Source organism: Aethalodelphis obliquidens, unplaced genomic scaffold, assembly GCF_003676395.1.
Source record: "Aethalodelphis obliquidens isolate GAN/ISIS:26980383/991018 unplaced genomic scaffold, ASM367639v1 scaffold139, whole genome shotgun sequence".
Classification (NCBI taxonomy): domain Eukaryota; kingdom Metazoa; phylum Chordata; class Mammalia; order Artiodactyla; family Delphinidae; genus Aethalodelphis; species Aethalodelphis obliquidens.
In genome coordinates this window covers 98,966-121,338 of record NW_020838083.1, presented here as the reverse complement: position 1 = coordinate 121,338, position 22,373 = coordinate 98,966, and the positions used below count along the sequence as shown (strand labels likewise).

General features: G+C 39.2%; 1 non-coding gene and 1 pseudogene across 1 annotated transcript; both read left to right on the top strand.

Annotated features, from left to right (window-relative positions):
- The first annotated feature begins 12,866 nt into the window (after positions 1 to 12,866).
- LOC113616437 (40S ribosomal protein S15a pseudogene) lies at positions 12,867 to 13,261 on the top strand (annotated as a pseudogene).
- A 6,534-nt stretch (positions 13,262 to 19,795) lies between these two features.
- Positions 19,796 to 19,959, top strand: LOC113616448 (U1 spliceosomal RNA). The gene has a single exon (XR_003431303.1). It is a non-coding gene; the product is annotated as a U1 spliceosomal RNA (small nuclear RNA).
- The last annotated feature ends 2,414 nt before the right edge of the window (positions 19,960 to 22,373 follow it).

The following is a 22,373-nucleotide window of genomic DNA, read 5'->3' as shown; positions in this document are numbered from 1 at the left end:
CAAAGGATCTGACACCAAGAAGTTTGCAACAACTAACCACACCCCTCTCTCACCTTTCCTATAAAAGGGCTTTGCTGAAAGCTTTCGGGGAGTTCAGGGTTTTAAAGGCATGAGCCACCTGTCTCCTTGCATGGCCCTGCAATAAAACTTTCTCTGCTCCAAACTCCTACATTTTGGGATTGTTTGGCCTCACTGTGCGTCGGGCACATATGAAGAAGGAGGTCTTCTCCCCTCCCCACTCTTTCTTTGATTACAAAAATGCAGCCCCTTTTGTTCTCAGGGTTGCGCTCCCTTGCCTGCCCGCTTGTATCTCCCACAAGTGTCCTATGCTAATAAACTCAGCTTACCACTCTGCCTCATGCTGAATTCTTTCTGCAAGGAGAAAAAAGAACCTGAGCTTCAGTTTAAGTCCTGACACCAAGTGAGCGGTTTTAATTAAAAGACAGTGGGTATGAATCCCCTCCTAAAACAGGGATCCTGGGTTCAAGTTCCAGTCCCATCCGAGAAGGACTGTGGCTTCAGACAGAGCCTGCTCAGGGCACTCATAACTCTGACAAAAACTCTAACAAATCTGAACCAGTAAATAAAATATACAATGTTAGAAACTAAATGATTTGATAATAGGAGTGATTTTAAGGCAGTTTATAATACACTCCTTGGGTCTTTTGTGAGAAAAAACCGAGAAGATTCTTAATTTATTTGAAAGAAAATAGTCAATGTCGAAATTTAAGGGGAGATTACAGGATTTTTAAACTGTGGTTGTGGCTTTAAATACATATTATACAATGTATTTGACTAAGTCTTGTCTCGTAAAAATCTTGTTTTAAAGAATAAATTAGCAGCTCCCCAAATTCAGATAATATAAAGATTTTAAAAATCTTAATTAAACTTAAAAATTCACTCTCAGAGTTTTCAACGATCCTCTCCAAAACGTGCTCCTGCTGCCTACTGAACTTTTGTTTCAGGGAATACCAAGGCAGACCACCACGGGACCCTCCTCCAACTCGTGGGCCCTCGAGCTCCTCAACGGGGCAGAAGGAGCAAGGCCCAGGTGGCGGCCCCACGGAGGCCAGATCCAGGGGTGGGTCTCAAGGTTGCCACCCAAGCCCGGCTTTCTGAAAGGGGACAAGGGTCTGGACACTGACGACCAGCGGGCGCAGGGGTCCCACAAGTGTCTGCTCGACAGCGCTGCACAGCGGTCACGGGGTCCTGGTATTTCAACCCGCAAGTCGACTTCGAGCTTTGCTTTGGAACGACCCTCCAGGACAAATGAACATGAACTTAAAGGAAAAGCTGGCCGCACCCCCATGCCGCGTTTTTAAAGCTGTTCATCTTGCGCTGACTTGAGCCCGTAATCCCTGGGAGGTCCCGTCCTTCCAACAGTCACTCGGGGCGGTGCCGCAAGCGGTTTACAACCCAAGTCCACAAATTCAATCCGCAAGTCTAGGCGTTTGCTCAGCGGCACGGGCACGCGCACCAGCACGGGGCTGCACTCGGAAGACGAGACACCGCGCGGGCTCTGAACGCCGTCCGCACCTCGGCCACCCGAAGCCGGAGACCGGGAGTCCCGGCAGAGACCCGACCAGCCACCCGCGAGGAGGCCAGACCAGCCACGGCCCCGGCCGAACGCCGCCCTTTCCCCACCCCGCGGAGCCCAGCCTCCCGAGGGTCCCCCTGCAGGTGCCCCGTCCCTGCAGGCGCCCCCCACTCGCCAGGGCCCCCATTTTTCCCCCAGCTCACCATGCAAGCTCTCCTCCTGCAGCCCGAGGTTCTCGCTCTGTGAATGCGGTGAGAAGGAGCTTCCGGGGGGCGGGGGTCAACGTCGAGGTCGGCGTTAACGTGAGGTTGGGGTCGGCGTCGGGGTCGACGTCTGGCTCAAAGTCCGGGTCGACGTCGGGGTCAAAGTCCGCGTCGGCGGGCGGGAGCTGGGGCTGGAGCTGGGGCTGGAGCTGGTGCGGGAGAGGGAGCGGGAACCCCGGGCCCAGCTGCTTGAGCGCTTCCCCCACTGACTTCCAATGTATTTTCTATACCCCTTACTCTCCTCAGGTACTCCAGTTATGTGTGTATAAGGCAACTTGACTTTGTTCTACACCTCACTGATGTTCTGTGCTTAAAATATGTTTTCTGTGCTGTTTCTGTTGCTACGTCTTCAAGTTACTAATGTTTTCTTCTGCATGCATTGTCTAATGTGTCGTTAATCACATTCACTATATTTTTCACCTCAGATAGTTTCATCTTCTAGTCTTTCTCTAGAAGCTTGATTTGGATTCTCTTTTAATATTTTCCGTGTTTCTATTTAACATGTTTAATTTTTCTTCTAGTTTCTTGAACATATGGAATACAGTTAAAACGTATATTTTAATGTTGTAGTCTCTTAATTATATATCTATGTTAATTCTGAGTCAATTTCAAATGGTTGGGCTTCCCTGGTGGCACAGTGGTTAAGAATCCGCCTGCCAATGCAGGGGACACAGGTTCGAGCCCTGGTCTAGGAACATCCCACATGCTGCAGAGCAACTAAGCCTGAGCGCCACAGCTACAGAGCCTGCGCTCTAGAGCCCGCCGGCGAGCCACAGCTACTGAAGCTCTGGCACCTAGAGCCCATGCTCCATAACAAGAGAAGCCACCGCAATGAGAAGCCCGCTGACCACAACGAAGAGTAGCCCCCTGCTCACCGCAACTAGAGAAAGCCTGGGCACAGCAAAGAATACCCAACGCAGCCAAAAATAAATAAATTAATAAATTTTTAAAAGTTATTTTAAAAATTTCAAGTGGTTATTTTCCTCTTAATAGTTGGTATTTTCCAGCTCCTTTGCAGACATGGTAATTAAAATTTTTTTTAACTTTTAATTAAAAAAATTTAAAAATCGTTTTAATTTTTTAAATTAAAAAAATTAAAACTTTTTAATTTTTAAAAATTAAAAAAAATTAATTTATTTATTAAAAACATTTTTTTGGCCATGCACATGCCACGTGGCCTGAAGGATCTTAGTTCCCTGACCAGGGATGGAATCCATGCCCCCTGCAGTGCAAGTGTGGAGTCTTAACCACTGGACTGCCAGGGAAGTCCCACATGGTAATTTTTTGTTGGATGCTAGACATTGTGAGTTTTACCACTTTGGGTGCTGAATGTTTTTGTATTCTTATAAGTACTCATGAGCTTTGTTCTGAGACATGGTTAAGTTAATTGGAAATAGTTTGATCCTTTTGGATCTTGTTTTTAAGCTTTGTACACAGGACCAGAGCAGCATTTAGTCTAGGGTTCACTTTTTGCACCTACTGAGGCAAAACTCGTCTGAGTACTCTACCTAATGCCTTGTGAATTTTGATGTCTTTCACTCTGGTTGGTAGGAGCAGATACTATTTCTGGCCCTATGTGAGCTCTAAGGCTTGTTCCCTCTAATACTTTGGGGTGAATATTTCTCCATTCTTAAGTGTTTCCTCACAGGCATAAGCTGATAAGTATTCAGCTGAGTACTCAAAAAGAATGCTTTGCAGATTTTAGAATTTTCTGTCTATGAAACTCTGTCCTCTTTGGTATTCTGCCTTACAATCTCTAGTTTTCTTGCCCTCCCTAGGGTCCCAACTCTGTATTCACCTCATGGAGACTGCCAAACTGTACCTGAGTTTTCACTCTCTGAACTATAGCCTAGAAACTTTCTGCAGGCAGTAAGCTGGGGCAGTGACCTCCACCTCATTAGTTTCCCATATCTCAGGGATCACAGTCCTAATTTCCAGTGTCTTGAGACCTGTTGTTTCATATATTTTGTCTGATTTTGCAGTTGTTTCAGAAGGGAGATCTTGACCAGAAGCATCTAAGAAGACAATGAAGCAAGAAATTCTTTCTTAGGGAAAGAAATTTTAGCTTAAAAATAATAAACCTAGCCAAAATATTATTCTAGTACAAAGGCAGCTCATGGATTTTTTTGAACATGAAAGAATTCTATAAATACAAGACCCCTGATTCATTCTTGAAGAAAACTTATTCAGCGAGGAAATCCAGCTAAGCAGGCAATATGTGAAAATAAAGGATAATGGTAACTGGACTTTAAATCCATTAACATGTATATAATTAAGATATATAGGAATTATGACTATATAGGAATTATGGAAAAGAATGTTATAAACCTTGACAAAGTAAAAATATTTTTATATCAGATAGATTTTTTGTTTCAAGCAACAAAAGCAGGCTCTGGATAATTTAAACAAACAACAATAAAAACTTTTACTGGAATCATGAGGGAGGACCACTCACAGAATCAGAAGACATGCTGACTATATAGGCCTTAGAGAAGATAGGTACCTGAGAGGTTCCAAGGATCTAGATCACAGGTGTCAATTGGCTCCAATCATTTTCTTTACTTGGTTTATAAAGGTCAAATTATAGTCAGAGACTCATATTTGTCTAGCTTGGATACCGTACTCAACTCTTAACTAGCATAGGGAAAACATCTTGGTTGAAAATCTCCGAAAGACTTGATGTAAAGTGGTTAGTTTGGTTAGTTCCCCAAAAGAATATCAGTTACTAAAGTAGGGTGGGAGGATGTTTGTTAGATCAAAACAACAGATACCCATTACAGTAATTAACAAAAGTAAGGGGATGGTAGGGGTAGTGAGGAAGTTTGACTGCTAATGTCATTTTTCATGGCAAGAAGTTGCTGGATGCTAATACATATTTCAAAATAACTTTAAAATGATTCCAAACATTTTAAACACTTCTGCAATTTAGTTATTTTAATATTGGATAACTCTTTCAGTAATTAAAAGTTCTTGGGCTAAAAAAAATTATATTCAGTAATTGTGTCTTCAATTTTATTAGTTGCTTTTTCTTCAGTTAAGTTCAAGCTAATTAAATGTAAAAATAATTTCAAAATAGTATGTGTAATATAGTTCCATTTAACATAACTAATTCTGTCTAGCTGTTTTTATACTTTATCAGATGTATTTAAAAAACAGCTCTGTGGAATTTAATATTGAATGTTTTTGGTTGCTTGGATTATGCGTGATTTGTTGCTTCCTTTTATCTTTCAGTATTACTGGAATTAATTCTATTGAGTTTGTACCTTTGTGTAAAGACCTTGAAGGTCACATGTTGGAATCTCTCTCTCAAAAGAAAATTTATAGAAATAGTGAAAAAGATATTTTAAAACATTACTATATACATAGTCACGCTCAAAAATAAGAAAAGCACCTCTTCATGGACCAAAAACTATGAGGCATTTGTACAAGTAGGAAAAAGTGAGGTAAACCATAGTAAAAAACAGAGGCTGCCACCACCTCAGGGCCAGGACAACCACTGTTGCAAAGCCAAGATTGAATCCCCCCCAGCCAGAAACTGTTACCCTGAGGCTGAGGCCAAATCCAATTTTCACCCACTTGGCCAGACCAAGGCCTAGAACTAAAATCCCATACTTCAGGGTTTCTCAGTGATGGCACTATTGGCAGTTTGGGCTGGATAATTCTTTGCTGTGAGGGGCTTTCCTGGGGATCATAAGATGTTTAGCAGCAAATCCTTCCGTCCCCAGTTGTGACAAGTAAAAATATCTCCAAATATTGCTAAATGTCCCCAGGGTGTGTGTGCAAAATCACCACCATCATACCTCCTTAGACTAAAAGAGTTTCCAGAATAGTGGGCAGGATATATAAGTCAAACATGTAACACACTATAGTAAAGATTCAGAACAGTAATGATTTTTTTTAATCCTAAAGAGAAAAAAGTTTAGATAGTCTACAAAAAGAAGAATAAATTTGACAATAACTATTTCATGAGCAAGATTAGATGCAAAAAGAATATGGGCTGTATGATCAAAGTACTGTGGAAAAACAACTTTGAACTTAGACTTCTCTCCCTGATCAAACTATCATTAAGGTTGAGGGCAAAATAAATAAATTTTCAGACTTGCAACGACTAGGGATTAAAAAAAAATCAATCATAGCCCATCCCCTAAAGAATCACTGAATAATGTCCTTCTATGAGAGAAAAATGACCTAAGAAGAAAGCAGCTGTTTCAAGAAAGAAGGGTAAACAAATGCATCAGTAAAATATAAGGTTAATCTGTATGTATTATTTTCTAATTGTCAGATAATTCAGTAGCCTTCATATATGCAAACTACATCTCTTAGAAGGTATAGGAAAGGAAAAAAAGTCCTATTGTAATTCCAACAAAAAAGATAAAGAAAATCTGTGACAGGAAATGTCAAGCCTATATGAATAAAACTATAAGACAAAACTGAAGGAACTTCCCTGGTGGTGCAGTGATTAAGAATCCACCTGTCAATTCAGGGGACACAGGTTCGATCCCTGGTCCAGGAAGATCCCACATGCCGTGGAGCAACTAAGCCTGTGAGCCACAACTACTGAGTCCGTGTGCCACAACTACTGAAGCCTGCACGCCCTAGAGCTTGTGCACTGCAACTGCTGAGCCCATGCGCTGCAACTACTGAAGCCTGCGTGCTCTAGAGCCTGTGTGCTGCAACTACTGAGCCCATGTGCTGCAACTACTGAAGCCCACGCACCTAGAGCCTGTGCTCCGAAACAAGAGAAGCCACCGCAATGAGAAGCCCATGCACCACAACAAAGAGTAGCCCCCACTTGCCACAACTAGAGAAAGCCCCCGCGCAGCAACGAAGACCCAGTGCGCCAAAAAAACAAAAACCAAAAAAACTGAAGAAGCCAAAAGAGAACTTGTACAGATAAAGAGTAGACTGTTTGTTTTAAATTAAATTATTTTATTTTATTTATTTTTGACTGTGTTGGGTCTTTGTTGCTGTGCGCAGGCTTCTCTCGTTGCAGCGAGTGGGGGCTACTCTTCATTGTGGTGCGCAGGCTTCTCATTGCGGTGGCTTCTCTTGTTGCAGAACACAGGCTCTAGGCACGCAGGCTTCAGTTGTTGTGGCTCATGGGCTTTAGAGCACAGGCTCAGTAGTTGTGGTGCCCGGGCTTAGTTGCTCAGTGGCATGTGGGATCTTCCCAGACTAGGGCTTGAACATGTGTCCCCTGCATTGGCATGTGGATTCTTAACCACTGCACCACCAGGGAAGCCCAAGAGTAGAGTGTTTTGGATAAGAAAACTCAAAATCATAAATGTATCCATTTTCACTAAGTTAATCTATAAATTCAATGTCATCCCAATAAAAATACTGACACAACTTTTTCCAAAGCATCAAAGTTTTTTTAAACTTCATTGAAAAATCAAAAGCAAGATTATCTAGGAAAAATCTAAAAAGGAAAAAGCTGAGGGTAATTAGCATGGCCAAGTATTAAAACATATTGTAAAGCTACAATAATTAAAACAACATGGTTCTGCTGTGTGGCAGGTCAATGGGTTGGACTAGAATGTCCAAAAATAAATTCAAATATGTCTGGGAATATTACATATATTAAAGGTGGCATTCATATTACTTGGAAAAAAGATGGATTATTCAATAAATGATGTTGAATGACTTGAGTACCTATCTGAAAAAAATTAAGCTTGGACCATACATCACAGTTGACACCAAAATAAATTCCAAATGGATGCAATACTTAAATGTAAAACTATTGAATCATGGAAGTACATGGAGAAAAAGTAGGACATTTATTTTTTTATAATCCCAGCATACGGAAGGCCTAAATATGGCCCTCAATCAGAAACCAGGAAAGAAAATAATGATTTTTTTAAAAACAGAAGTATCTTTATAGCAAAAACACTATAAAAGGATCAAGAAATGAACAACACACTTTGAATATATTTGCAACAAAAATCGAAGAGAATAGTTAACTCCTTTTTAATATAAATTTATTATTTATTTTTGGCTGCATTGGGTCTTTGTTGCTGCATGTGGGCTTTCTCTAGTTGTGGCGAGCTGGGGCTACTCTTCGTTGTGGTGCGCGGGCTTCTCATTGAGGTGGCTTCTCATTGTGAAGCACGGGCTCTAGGCGCATGGGCTTCAGTAGTTGTGGCACATGGGCTCAGCAGTTGTGGCTCACAGGCTCTAGAGTGCAAGCTCAGCAGTTGTAGCGCACAGGCTTAGTTGCTCCGCGGCATGTGGGATCTTCCCGGACCAGGCTCGAACCTGTGTCCCCCGCATTGGCAGGCAGATTTTTAACCACTGTGCCACCAGGGAAGTCCCAAAGACAATAGTTAACTCCTAATTGTAAAAAAAAGTTTCTACAAATCTAAGAGAAAAAAAAATAACATCCCCAAAGGAAAATGGCCAAAGATGTGAACAGGCAGAAGAACACAGAAAAGGAATTTAACATAGTTCCTAAATTTATGGAAACTTTGGTTATGATATAGAATCATCAGTTAAAAACTACAACAAGATATCACTCTTTTTCACTTATTAGATTGACAGAATCATTAAGTTCAAACTTAATTGTTTTACCATTTGGTAGGGAAAAAGCACTTTTGTATATTGTCATAAAGTAGTACAATTTCTATCAACAACAATCTGGCAGTAGCTATCGAAATTTTAAATGCACATATCCCTTTACCTAGCAATTCCTCTTTTAGGAATTTATTCTACATATATGGTTAAACATGTTTGAAATGACTTCTGTGCAGGTAACTGAATTTCACTTTATATCTAATAGCAGAAGACTACAAAATAGTAAATATCCACCCAAAAGGGTTGAATAACTTAATGACATATCAACATATTGTAATACTATGAAGCCATAAAAGAATAGAGCTCTCTATGCATATTGATGTGGGACCATCTTTATTTATTTAATTTTTTAACATCTTTATTGGAGTATAATTGCTTTACAATGGTGTGTTAGTTTCTGCTTTATAACAAAGTGAATCAGTTATACATATACATATGTTCCCATATCTCTTCACTCTTGTGTCTCCCTCCCTCCCTCCCACCCATCTAGGTGGTCACAAAGCACCGAGCTGATCTCCCTGTGCTATGTGGCTGCTTCCCACTAGCTATCTATTTTACGTTTAGTAGTGTATATATGTCCATGCCACTCTCTCACTTTGTCACAGCTTACCCTTCCCCCTCCCCATATCCTCAAGTCCATGCTCTAGTAGGTCTGTGTCTTTATTCCTGTCTTGCCCTTAGGTTCTTCATGACCTTTTTTTTTTTTCTTAGATTCCATATATATGTGTTAGCATATGGTATTTGTTCTTCTCTTTCTGACTTACTTCACTCTGTATGACAGACTCTAGGCCCATCCACCTCACTACAAATAACTCAATTTCGGTTTTTTTTATGGCTGAGTAATATTCCATTGTATATATGTGCCACATCTTCTTTATCCATTCATCTGTTGATGGACACTTAGGTTGCTTCCGTGTCCTGGCTATTGTAAATAGAGATGCAATGAACATTGGTGTGCATGTGTCTTTTTGAATTATGGTTTTCTCAGGGTATATGCCCAGTAGTGGGATTGCTGGGTCATATGGTAGCTCTATTTTTAGTTTTTTAAGGAACCTCCATACTGTTTTCCATAGTGGCTGTATCAATTTACATTTCCACCAACAGTGCAGGATGGTTCCCTTTTCTCCACATCCTCTCCAGCATTTATTGTTTGTAGATTTTTTGATAATAGCCATTCTGACCGGTGTGAGATGATACCTCATTGTAGTTTTGATTTGCATTTCTCTAATGATTAATGATGTCGATCATTCTTTCATGTGTTTGTTGGCAATCTGTATATCTTCTTTGGAGAAATGTCTGTTTAGATCTTCTGCCTCTTTTTGGATTGGCTTGTTTGTTTTTTTGTTATTGAGCTTCATGAGCTGCTTGTAAATTTTGGAGATTAATCCTTTGTCAGTTGCTTCATTTGCAAATATTTTCTCCCATTCTGAGGGTTGTCTTTTTGTCTTATGATTTCCTTTGCTGTGCAAAAGCTTTTAAGTTTCATTAGGTCCCATTTGTTTATTTTTGTTTTTATTTCCATTTCTCTAGGAGGTAAGTCAAAAAGGATCTTGCTGTGATTTATGTCATAGAGTGTTCTGCCTATGTTTTCCTCTAAGAGTTTGATAGTGACTGGCCTTACATTTAGGTCTTTAATCCATTTTGAGTTTATTTTTGTGTATGGTGTTAGGGAGTGTTCTAATTTCATACTTTGACATGTACCTGTCCAGTTTTCCCAGCATCACTTATTGAAGAGGCTGTCTTTTCTCCACTGTATATTCTTGCCTCCTTTATCAAAGATAAGGTGACCATATGTGCATGGGTTTATCTCTGGGCTTTGTATCCTGTTCCATTGATCTATATTTCTGTTTTTGTGCCAGTATCATACTGTCTTGATTACTGTAGCTTTGTAGTATAGGATGTGGGACCATCTTTAAGGTATATTGTATGGCGAATAAAGCAACATGCAGAAAAAAGTCTATCTTTTGCTTGTAGAATTGATATAAGGATGTGCTTGCAAATGCATTAAATATCTTTGGAAGTATCCTTAAAAAAATTGCAGTAGCATTTGGCTCCAGGGAAGGGCAAATGAGTGTCAGGGGAACACAGATGTGAAAAAGACAGCTTTTGCTTTTTATGACTTTTGCATTTTGTGTAATGTAATAATTTGGGGCATTTACTGATATGATTTTGTCATGTATGTATGTCTTTACGTGTTGATGTAACAGTTTTATGAATTACTTTCTTAGTTTTCTATCATCCTGTATCCTGGGATAAGTCCCTCATGATCAAAATGGATAATGATGCATGAGGAATGGGGAGGAGTAAAATTTGAAAATCACAGAAAGTAAAAACATATATATATATATATATATATATACACAATGACTCTTTGCCATCTAGGATTTATGTGTTAAGATTTTTCCATATTTGCTTTAAGCTTTTGTTTAAATAAAAGAAATAACATACCTTAGCAAAATCTGAACTCCTCTTTCTTCTCTTCCCCACCCAATTTCTCTCCCTTCTCTCCAGCAGCAAAAACCATCAAGACTTCGGTGGGTATCCTTTCAGGCTACCTGTTAATAGTTTACACACACACACACACACACACACACACGCACGGTGGCATCATCATCAGGAGTGGCATAGGATGAAGTAAAGTTGGAGGGCAAGGCATTGGGGTGACTATGGCTTTTAGTTTCTATGGCAACAACAGTAATTACAAAGACTGTAGAGTAAATTGCCTTTTTCTGATAGCTCTAGGAAGGATAGACAATGAAAAATTGAGATTGAGAGCAAAACTATCCCACTGAGGAGATCCACGGAAAACAAAAAAGCCTTGGAGCGGTCACTCATCCCATATAATTTTCAGGGTAGATATGGCTGAGCACCATGCCAAGGGCCTGACCGGTAGGGTTGTTGAGTTAAATGCTGATTAACTCTACAATCGCACCAAATCTCTTCCACTAAGGGAAGGGCACTGGTGTGGAAGGACATCTTGGTTGCTTCCAAGATTTGGCAGTTATGAATAAAGCTTCCATATAAACATCTGTGTGTAGGTCTTTCTGTGGACATAAGTTTTGAACCTCTTTGGGTAAAAACCAAGAAGTGAATTACAGCACTGTTCACTGCCCACTACAAAGAGGGAAGCTCCATGTTTGGTTGGTTTCTCTGAATTTCAGACATGCAGCTCTAATCTACTTTCTGGCAACCAGTAAGGCTGCCAGAGGACAGTACTCTGTAGCAGGTCCAAAGTGAGAATGCCCAGCCATTTTAACATGACGACCCAGCAGACCCAATGGGAATGGAAGGTTCTGTAGAAGACAGAGTTCTGAAGAAAGCCTCTAACAAGCCCCAATAACAAGATGTGTTGTGAACATCTTCCATTTGTCCCTCTGGGATCCATTCTCCATCCTGTTCTGGACCCTGGGAGGCTGACTGGATGACATTAATAGGCTCCCTTGCCAGCTAAATTCTGGTTGATTTAACCCATAGGGACAATGACTGAAAATTAGCAGGAGGGAGGAGAGTAAAGCGAGGCTTTTAAAAAAGTACAGCCCATTTTACAACCATATTATCACTTTTCGTGCTTTGCCATTCTTTGTACTCCTTTGTTCACAGATTCCAGTTTACATCTGCCACGGGATTCCCAGCACCTAGAACAGCTAGTTTCACACACAGGCAGACTTTCTTCTTAGTCAGGGGGCCTTCCAATCAGTTATCCTTCAGAATATACAGCTGTGTTTCCATACTGGAAACACATGCTGGAGAGAGCATAAGATTCTGTACAATAGTTGTCTCAGCCATGCTTGGAGTGATCTCAAACGTGACCTTTCTTCCCAAGTTCGAAAACCAGACGACACTGTCCAACCTGATGTGCTCATCCAGCCCCTCAGCTGCCTTGTTGCTCTGGACTACACCCTTTGCTTCCTCATTTCTTTAAGGAGCTTCATCTGCTGTGCTTATTAAAACACAAACCCCTTGCAGGGAGTGATCCTTTTTAAAAAAGAACTGGCATAGCTCTGCCACATGGGTCTCCTCATGTTCCAAATACAATTCGCTCTAATCTCTAAAGTGCCATCCACACCCTGAGTCCAGGAAACCCCCAGAAAGTCAGGAGGGATGTTAGGTGGAGAATTTCCTCTGACGTCCTGCACTGCTCTTTGCAGGTACTTGGCTTTTGGATCTCATTGCAAACCACTCTGGTGTATTCTCTTCCTGAATGCTAGGTTAAGAAGTGGGGAGGCCCCTGTAATCCAAGTGGTGCAAATTTACAGAAAGTAGTCCAAGAAAACCAAAAAAATATTCCTGGGCAATTCTTTGTCCTTTTAGTGATTGTTTTCCTCATAGTAGTCTCTGTTGTCAGTGTGGAAATTCTTAGCTTCATCAACCATGATATGTTGCATCTTTTCAAACTTAACTTTTTCATGAAGCTTTTCTGAGCTATTGCCTGGTAGATGTTTACTTGCTATTACAAATGTAAGACACAGCTCCTTTCGCCATCTTTCCATGCTGCCATAATGGTGCACATAAATGTCCTGGCTGATGCTCTCAACAGTATCAACAATGCCAAAAAGAGAGGCAGATGCCAGGTTCTTATTAGGCTGTGCTCCAAAGTCATCGTCAGGTTTCTAACTGTGACAATGAAGCGTGGTTACTTTGGCGAATCTGAAATCACCGATGATCACAGGGATGGGAAGATTGCTGTGAACCTCACAGGCAGGCTAAATAAGTGTGGTGTGATCAGCCCCAGATTTGATGTGCGACTCAAAGATCTAGAAAAATGGCAGTATAAGCTGCTCCTGTCCTGTCAGTTTGGTTTCATTGTACTGACAACCTCAGCTGGCATGACGGACCATAAGAAGCAAGACGAAAACACACAGGAGGGAAAATCCTTTGATTCTTTTTCTAGGGATGTAATGCATATGTGCAAATAAAATGCCTCAGAGGAAAAAAAATGTAAGACACAAATGTATGTTTTCCTAATGAAATAATGAAAGCAGATTATTTTTTTAAATTCTTTTAAAATTGAAGTATAGTTTATTTACAATATTTTATTAGTTTCATGTGTTCAATATAGAAATTTAATTTTTATAGATTATACTCCATTTAAATATATTACAAAATAATGCCTATATTTCTCTGTGCTGTACAATATATCCTTGTTGCTTATTTATTTCATACATAGTAGTTTGGACATCTTAATCCCATACCCCTATCTTGCCCCTCCACCCTCCCTCTCCCCACTAGTAACCACTAGTTTGTTCTCTATACAGTAAGTGCCCTGCATACGAACCTTCAAGTTGTGAACTTTCAAAGATGCCAACATATGTTCCATCAGTGTCAGGCATGAGTGAAATTGCAGCTTGCCCTCCGTCTCCTGTTGCTGACGAACCTTCAGCTCTACGATCTCCCACCTCCTCTCCCTCCTCCAGTCAGTAGCTCTTCTTGCCTGTTCACTTGATGACAGCCCCTGTATGCCAGCTGTTATACTGTACTACTGTACTTTTCAAGGTACTGTATTGTAAGGTTAAGTTTTTTTCTTTATCTTTTGTGTTTGTTTTATTCTGTATTATTTGTGTGAAAAGTATTATAAACCTATTACAGTACAGTATTATATAGCTGATTGTGTTTGTTGGGTACCTAGGCTAACTTTGCTGGACTTACAAACAAATTGGACTTAAGAACGTGCTCTCGGAACGGAACTCATCTGTATGTAGGGGACTTACTGTATCTGTTTTTGTTTTGTGATATACATTCGTTTGTTTTATTTCTTAGATTCTACATATAAGTGATAACAGAGTATCTGTCTTTCTCTAACTTATTTCACTAATCATAACACCCTCTAGGTCCATCCATGTTGGTGTTAATGGCAGAATTTCATTCTTTTTTATGGCTGAGTAGTATTCCATTATGTATACATATACCACATCTTCTTTATCCATTCATCTACTGATGGACACTTAGGTTGTTTCACATCTTGGCTGTTGTAAATAATGCTGCTATGAACACTGGGATGCATGTATCTTTTTGAATTAGTGTTTTTGTCTTCTTTGGATATATACCCAAGAGTGGAATTGCTGGGTCATACAGTAGCTCTATTTTTAGTTTTTTGAGAAACTGCCATACTGTTTTACACAATGGCTGCACCAATTTACATCCCCACCAACAATGCATGAGGGTTCCCTTTTCTCCTTGTCAGCATTTGTTATTTGTAGTAGATTTCTTGATGACAGCTATTATGACAGGTGTAAGGTGATATCTCATTGTGGTTTTTATTTACATTTCTATAATGATTAGTGATGTTGAGAATCTTTTCATGTGCCTATTAGCCATCTCTATGTCGTCTTTGGAAAAATGTCTATTCAGGTCTTCTGCCCTGAAATTAATTTTTACACCTCTTTGGTCTCCTTAAACCTGGAAGAGAGGAAGAAAAGCATAGAGTTCAGCTGGATACTTCTTAGGTACCTATGATATATCAAGATGGCCCGTGAGCAGTTGGACACAATAAAAATATTTTGGCAGAAACTAACACACCATCGTAAATTAATTATACTCCAATAGAGACGTTAAAAAAATATTTTGAGCTCAGATAAAAATTACAGCTTTTTTCCATTAAAATGTAATCAAATGAGTGTATTGGTTATCACTACAAAAATTTAATTATTTCCTGAAATACTGCTATAGTGCACAAAAGAGGTATGCAGTAATAAAGGAGTAGCATATGGCAAACCAACTGTTCCATTGAGAACAGCTAGAAAAGGCAGTTATAATACATAAAACATCTGTCTGAAGGCATTATAAAGCTGAGGTAACCAACTTTGCTTTAGACAAATTAGAGATCTGCCAAAAAAAATCAGAGATAAACAAAACTGTCAAAACTTTCCTTGAGTAGCTAAGTCGCTGACTGGATTAAGATAATCAACTGCTATTCTATCTGCCTTGCAAAGGAGAGTGTGTATCCTCTTGAGAGGAAGACAGTATCATCTAGATCTTCTATACTTTTTTTCATACAGTGTCTAGCATTTAATTGAAAATTACCTGGCATGCCAAAATATAGGACTTTATGGCTGAAGACCAAGAAGAAAAAAAACATACTCTATAAATAGACCAAAGTTAAGCCAAATAATGGAACTATCAGACAAGGACTGAAAAAGGGCTATTATTTATGTGCTTAAGAAAAGAGAGGAAAAGAGAGAGACAGAGAGATGGAAAAAACCATCAAACAATTGAATCGATAGAAAGACTCCAGTAGGAATTCTAGAATTGACTGATATGATAACTGAAATTAGACATGTAATAGATAGGTTTAATAGGAAATTAGACACAGCAAAAGAGAGAATTAGTGAACTATAAAGCTAATGAAAAATATTTAGATTGAAGCATATACAGAGAAAAAGAAGAGTGAAAATTCACATAAAAAATAGTCACATTGTACACAGCGAAAACATCAGATGTATACATAACATATCTTAGAGAGATGTGAGCATGTATAAGGGTGATCTTTTCTTTAAGAGATAGTGCTTGAAAAATTCCAAGCTGACAAGACAAAAAAAAAATGCACTTATGACATTATGTGAATCCCAAGAAGGATGAATGGAAACAAAAATATACATAGGCGTAGCATATCAAACTGTTAAACATCAAAGACAATGAAAAAAATCTTAAAATAAGACAAAGAAAAAAGGGCACATTACCTTCAAAGTAGTAACAGAATATATTCTGTTGACTTTAAAAAAATTTTTATTTTATATCGGAGCATAGTTGGTTAACAATGTTATGTTAGTTTCAGGTGTACAGCAAAGTAATTCAGTTATACATATACATGTATCTATTCTTTTTATTCTGTTGACTTTTTACAATTTAGATATAATTGGCATATAAAATTATATTAGCATCTGGTATACAACACAGTGATGAGATATTTCTGTATACTGCAAAATGACCACGACAATAATTCTAGTTGACATCAATCACCATATATTGTTATGACATTTTTTTCTTGTGTTGAAAACTTTTAAGATTTATTCTCTTAGCAACCTTCCAATGTACAATACAGTATTACTTAGCACAGTCACTCTGCTGTACATAATATCCCCATGATTTATGCATCTTACAGCTGGAATTTTGTACTTTTTAACCTCCTTTATCCATTCTGCACCTCCACCCCACCCCTATTCTTTGTATTCGTGAGCTTGGAAATTTTTTTCTTTGGTTGTTTTTTTTGATTTTAGATTCCACATATAAGTGAGATCATACAGTATTTGTCTTTCTCTGTTTGACTTATTTTGCTTAACATTATGCCCTCAAAGTCCACCCATATTGTCAAAAATGGCCAGATTTCCTTCTTTTTCTATGGCTGAATAATGTTCCATTGTGTGTGTGTATATGTGTGTGTGTGTGTGTGTGTCTAATGAATATACAGAATATATGGACATGTGTTTCTTCCATATCTTGGCTATTGTAAATAATGCTACAATAAACATAGAGGTGCATGTATTTTGAGTTTTCTTCAGATAAATACCCAGAAGTGGACTTGCTGGGTCATATGGTAGTTCTACTTTTAATTTCTTGAGTAACTCCCATACTATTTTCCATACTGGTTGCACAAATTATATTCCCACCAACAGTGCACAGGGGTTCCCTTTCCTTTAATCCTCACTAACACTTGTTATTTCTTGTCTTTTTGATGACAGCCATTCTAACAGGTGTGAGGTGATATCTCACTGTGGTTTTGATTTTCATTTCCCTGAGGATTAGTGATGTTAAGCACTTTTTCATGTACTTGTTGGCTATCTGTATGTCTTCTTTAGAAAAATGTTTATTCAGATCCTGTGCCTATTTTAAAATTATATTATTTGTTTTGTTTTGTTATTGAGTTGTATGAGTTCTTTATATACTTTGGATATTAACCCCTCATCAGACACATGATTTGCAAACATGTTCTCCCATTTGGTATGTTGCTTTTTAATTCTGTTGATGGTTTCCTTTACTGTGCAGGAGCTTTTTAGTTTGACGTAGTCTCATTTATTTATTTTTGCTTTTGTTGCCTTTGCTTTTTGTGTCAATCCAAAAAAAAAAACATCACCAAGACAGATGTCAAGAAGCTTACCACCTATGTTTTCTTCTAGGAGTTTTATCGTTTCAGGTCTAATGTTCAAGTTTCTGATCCATTTTGAGTAACTTTGTGTATAAGTGTAAGATATAGATCAATGGAACAAGATAGAAATCCCAGAAATAAACCCATGCACTTATGGTCAATTAATCTATGACAAAGGAGGTAAGAATATAAAATGGAGAGGGACTTTCCTGGTGGCCCAGTGGCAAAGAATCCACCTTCCAATGCAGGGGACTCGCGTTCTACCCCTGGTCGGGGAGCTAAGATCCCACACGCCCCAGGATAACTAAGCTCTCACGCCACAACTACTGAGCTCACGCGCCTCAACAAGAGAGCCTGTGTGCGGCAAACTACAGAGCCCACGTGCCCTGGAGCCCGCGTGCCACAACTAGAGAAGAGAAAACCCGTGCACCACAACTAGAGAAGCCCACGCACCACAACAAAGAACCTGTGCCACAACAAAGATCCCATGTGCTGCAACTAAGACCCAATGCAGCCAAAAAAATAAATTAATAAATGTATTTTTAAAAAAGAATATAAAATGGAGAAAAGACTATCTCTTCAATAAATGGTGCTGGGAAAACTAAACAGCTACATATAAAAGAATGAAATTAGAACATTCTCTATCACCATTTACAAAAATAAACTCAAAATGGATTAAAGACCTAAATTTAAGACTAGAAACCATAAAACTCCTAGAAGAAAACATAGGCAGAACACTCTTTGACATAAGTCGTAGCAATATATTTTTTTGGACCTGTCTCCTAAAGCAAAGGAAATGAAAGCAAAATTAAACAAATGGGACCTAGTGAAACTTAAAAGCTTTTGCACAGCAAAGGAAACCATTGACAAAATGAAAAGACAACCTACTGAATAGGAGAAAAGATTTGCAAATGATACGACTGATAAGGGGTTAGTATCCAAAATACTAAAATAGCTCATACAACTTAACATCAAAAAACCAAGCAACCTGATTTAAAAATGGGCAGACGACCTGAATAGACATTTTCCCAAAGAAGTCATACAGATGGCCAACAGGCACATGAAAAGATGTTCAACATTGTTAACCATCAGAGAACTGCAAATTAAAATGCAAATGAGATATTATCACCTCATACAGTCAGAATGGCTACTATCAAAAAGAACACAAATAAAAAATGTGGGGCTTCCCTGGTGGCGCAGTAGTTAAGAATCCACCTGCCAATGCAGGGGACACGGGTTCGAGCCCTGGTCCGGGAAGATCCCACAGGCCGTGGAGCTACTAAACCCGTGTGCCACAACTACTGAGCCTGTGCTCCAGAGCCCACGAGCCACAACTCCTGAAGCCTGGGCGCCTAGAGCCTGTGCTCTGCAACACGAGAAGCCACCGCAATGAGAAGCCCGCACGCCGCAATTAAGAGTAGCCCCCGCTCACCGCAACTAGAGAAAGCCCGCGCACAGCAACAAAGACCCAACGCAACCCAAAATAAATAAATTTTTTAAAAAATGTTGAGCTTCCCTGGTGGTGCAGTGGTTGAGAGTCCGCCTGTCGATGCAGGGCACACGGGTTCGTGCCCCAGTCCGGGAAGATCCCACATGCCGCGGAGCGGCTGGACCCGTGAGCCATGGCCGCTGAGCCTGCGCATCCGGAGCCTGTGCTCCGCAATGGGAGAGGCCACAACAGTGAGAGGCCCGCGTACTGCAAAAAAAAAAAGAAAAAAAAATGTTGGTAAGGGTGTGGAAAACAGTATGGAGCTTTCTCAAAAAAATAAAAAGAGAACTACAATATCACCCAGCAAGTCCACTCTTGGGTATATATCCAAAAAATGAAAACACTAATTTGGAAAGACATATGCATCCCAATGTTCATAGCAGCATTATTTATAATTGCCAAGATATAGAAGCAACCTAAGTGTCCATCAACAATGAATGGATAAAGAAGATGTGGTATATATATATACAATGGAATACTACTTAGCCATAAAAAGAATGAAATTTTGCCTTTTGCAGCAACATGGATCAACTTAGAGGGTATTATGCTTAGTGAAATAAGTCAGACAGAGAAAGACAAATACTGTACGATATCACTTATATGTAGAACCTAAAATATAAAACAAACTAGTGAGTATAACCAAAAAGAAACAGACTCACAGATACAGAGAACAAACTAGTGGTTACCAGTAGGGAGAAGGAAGTGGGAAGGGGAAAAATAAGCGTAGGGGATTAAGAGGTACAAACTACTATGTATAAAATAAATAGGCTACAAGGATATACTGTACAACGCAGGAATATAGCCAATATTTTAGAATAACTATAAATGAAGTATAACCTTTAAAAATTGTGAATCACATACTTACCTGGCAGGGGAGATAGCATGATCACGAAGGTGGTTTTCCCAGGGTAAGGCTTATCTATTGCACTCTGGATGTGCTGACCCCTGCGATTTCCCCAAATGTGGGAAACTCGACTGCATAATTTCTGGTAGTGGGGGATGGCACTCGTGTTTTCCCCTGGTCTTTGTAGGTTTTGAAAAACAGACGTCTGGGACTTCCCTGGTGGTCCAGTGGTTAAGACTCTGCGCTTCCACTGCAGAGGTCACGGGTTCCATCTTTGGTCCGGTAACTAAGATGCCACATGCCGTGTGGCATGGCCAAAAACAAAAAACAAAAAAAACCCGTGAATCACTGCACTGTATACCTGAAACTTAAATGAAATCAACTGTACTTACATACATACAAAAAATTTTAAAATAATTATTGATGGGTTTGCATTTAGTACTATTTTGTTCATTGTTTCCTGCTGTTTTGTAGTTCCTCTGTTTCTTTTTTCTTCTCTCACTCACTTGCTTTGTGATTTGATGATTTTCTGTAGTAGTATGCTTAGATTCTTATCCCTTTATCTTTTGTGTATCTACTATAGGTTTTTGCTTTGTGGTTACTGTGAAGCTTACCTGTAACAAGTTATAATGGTCTATTCTACATTGATAACAACTTAAGTTTGAACACATTCTAAAGCTCTAGATTTTTACTCTCCCCTACACCTATGTTGTTTTTGAAGTCACAATTTGCATCTTTTTATCCTGTGTATCCCTTAACAAATTATTGTAGTTATAGTTATTTTTTACCACTTTTGTCTTTTAACCTTCATACTAGCTTTACAAGTGATTAACCACCACCTTTATAACAGATTATCCTGAATTTTACTATATATTTACTTTTACCAGTGAGATTTATACTTTCATGTTTTCCTATTACAGATCTTCCTTGACTTATGATGGATTTATGTCCCAATAAACTCATCGTTAAGCTGAAAATATTTTAAGTCAAAACTGCATGTAATACAAGTAACCTACTGAACATCATAGCTCAGCCTAGCCTACCTTAAATGAGCCAGAACACTTACATTAGCCTACAGTTAGGCAAAGTCACCTAACACAAAGCTTACTTTTATATTAAAATGTTGAATATCTCATATAATTTATTGACCACTGTACTGAAAGTGAAAACCAGAATGGTCATATGGATACTCACCATTAAGGTACAGAGCTGAAAGCACAGTAGGCCTGAAGAATGTTTGAAGCATTGAACTAAAATGAATTGCTGGATGATATGGAGGCTACAGAGACAGGGTCATCAATTTCTCTCCTGATGAGGCTTGAGAATAGCTGGTAGAAGGCATTGGGGCATCTATACTTGCTAATGGTTTAGCAGGCATAGTGTTATTCAGGAAGCTTTCAAGTTTTGACTGTACAGTTTGTTTCTTCTTTTCATTACATATTTCTCTACAGCAAATAAGAGTATCCTGTATCTGCCTGTTAGCTCTTGAGAACCTCTTGTAATTGATGTCCATCTCTTCTAATATCCATACGCGCCTGCTCATAGTAGTAAATGTTTCTGCCAGTTTCTTTGCTATGAACTTTCTTGGTGCCTTGGGTATAACTTCTTCTTCCTCTGCCTCAACTTCTTTACTTTTTTTTTTTAAGTCTTTATTGAATTTGTTGCAATATTGCTTCTGTTTTATGTTTTGGTTTTTTTGGCTGCGAGGCATGTGGGATCTTAACTCCCCAGCCAGGGATCGAGCCCACACCCCCTACTTTGGAAGGTGAAGTCTTAACCACTGGACTACCAGGGAAGTCCTCCAACTTTTAAACTTTTTTTCCTCCAGTTTGATCAGCTCCTCATTGGAAAGCTCTTCAGCCTTGAGGCCAACAAGCTCATGAATATCCTCTTCATCAACGTCCAACTCTAGCTGTTTCTCAAGCACTAGTATCTTGTTACTTACTATTTCATCAACAGCAGAATCTTTTGAATGTGTTCACATATGTCTTCACGCATTGCTGTGTGACTTCTTTCCATGCTACAGCAATGCTCTGGATAGCATTTAGAATGTGAAAACTTTTCCAGATCTCTCAGAGCATTTGGCCAGATTCAGCCAGTTCAAAAGCGTATGCAAACATTTGGCATAAATAGGGTGCTCTGAATGTAGCTATTGCACCTTGGTCCATTGACTATATGAGTACCGTTGTGATCAGCAGCAAATACACAACCTTTACATCATGTCAGTGATATGACATGGATGCCTTGGAGCATTGTCTAAGATCAGAAGAATCTTGAATTGAATGTTTTGCCTACAACATTCTCTTGCGTGCACAATAAAACTGTTCAAAAACCTGTTTTCAAACAATGCTAATGTCATCCAGGCTTTCCTGTTATGGCAACAATAAATGGGAAGTATATGCTTTCTCATATTCCTGAATGCTCTAGGGTTCTCCAAGTGGTAGATTAAGAAAAGCTCTAATTTGAACCTTGCAACATTTCTACCCCGAAGTGGCATTATATAGTCTTTGAATGCCTTGAATCCTGGCATTGTCTCGGACTTCTGATGAATGTATGTATGCTCTGGCATACGCTTTCAGAACAAACTACTT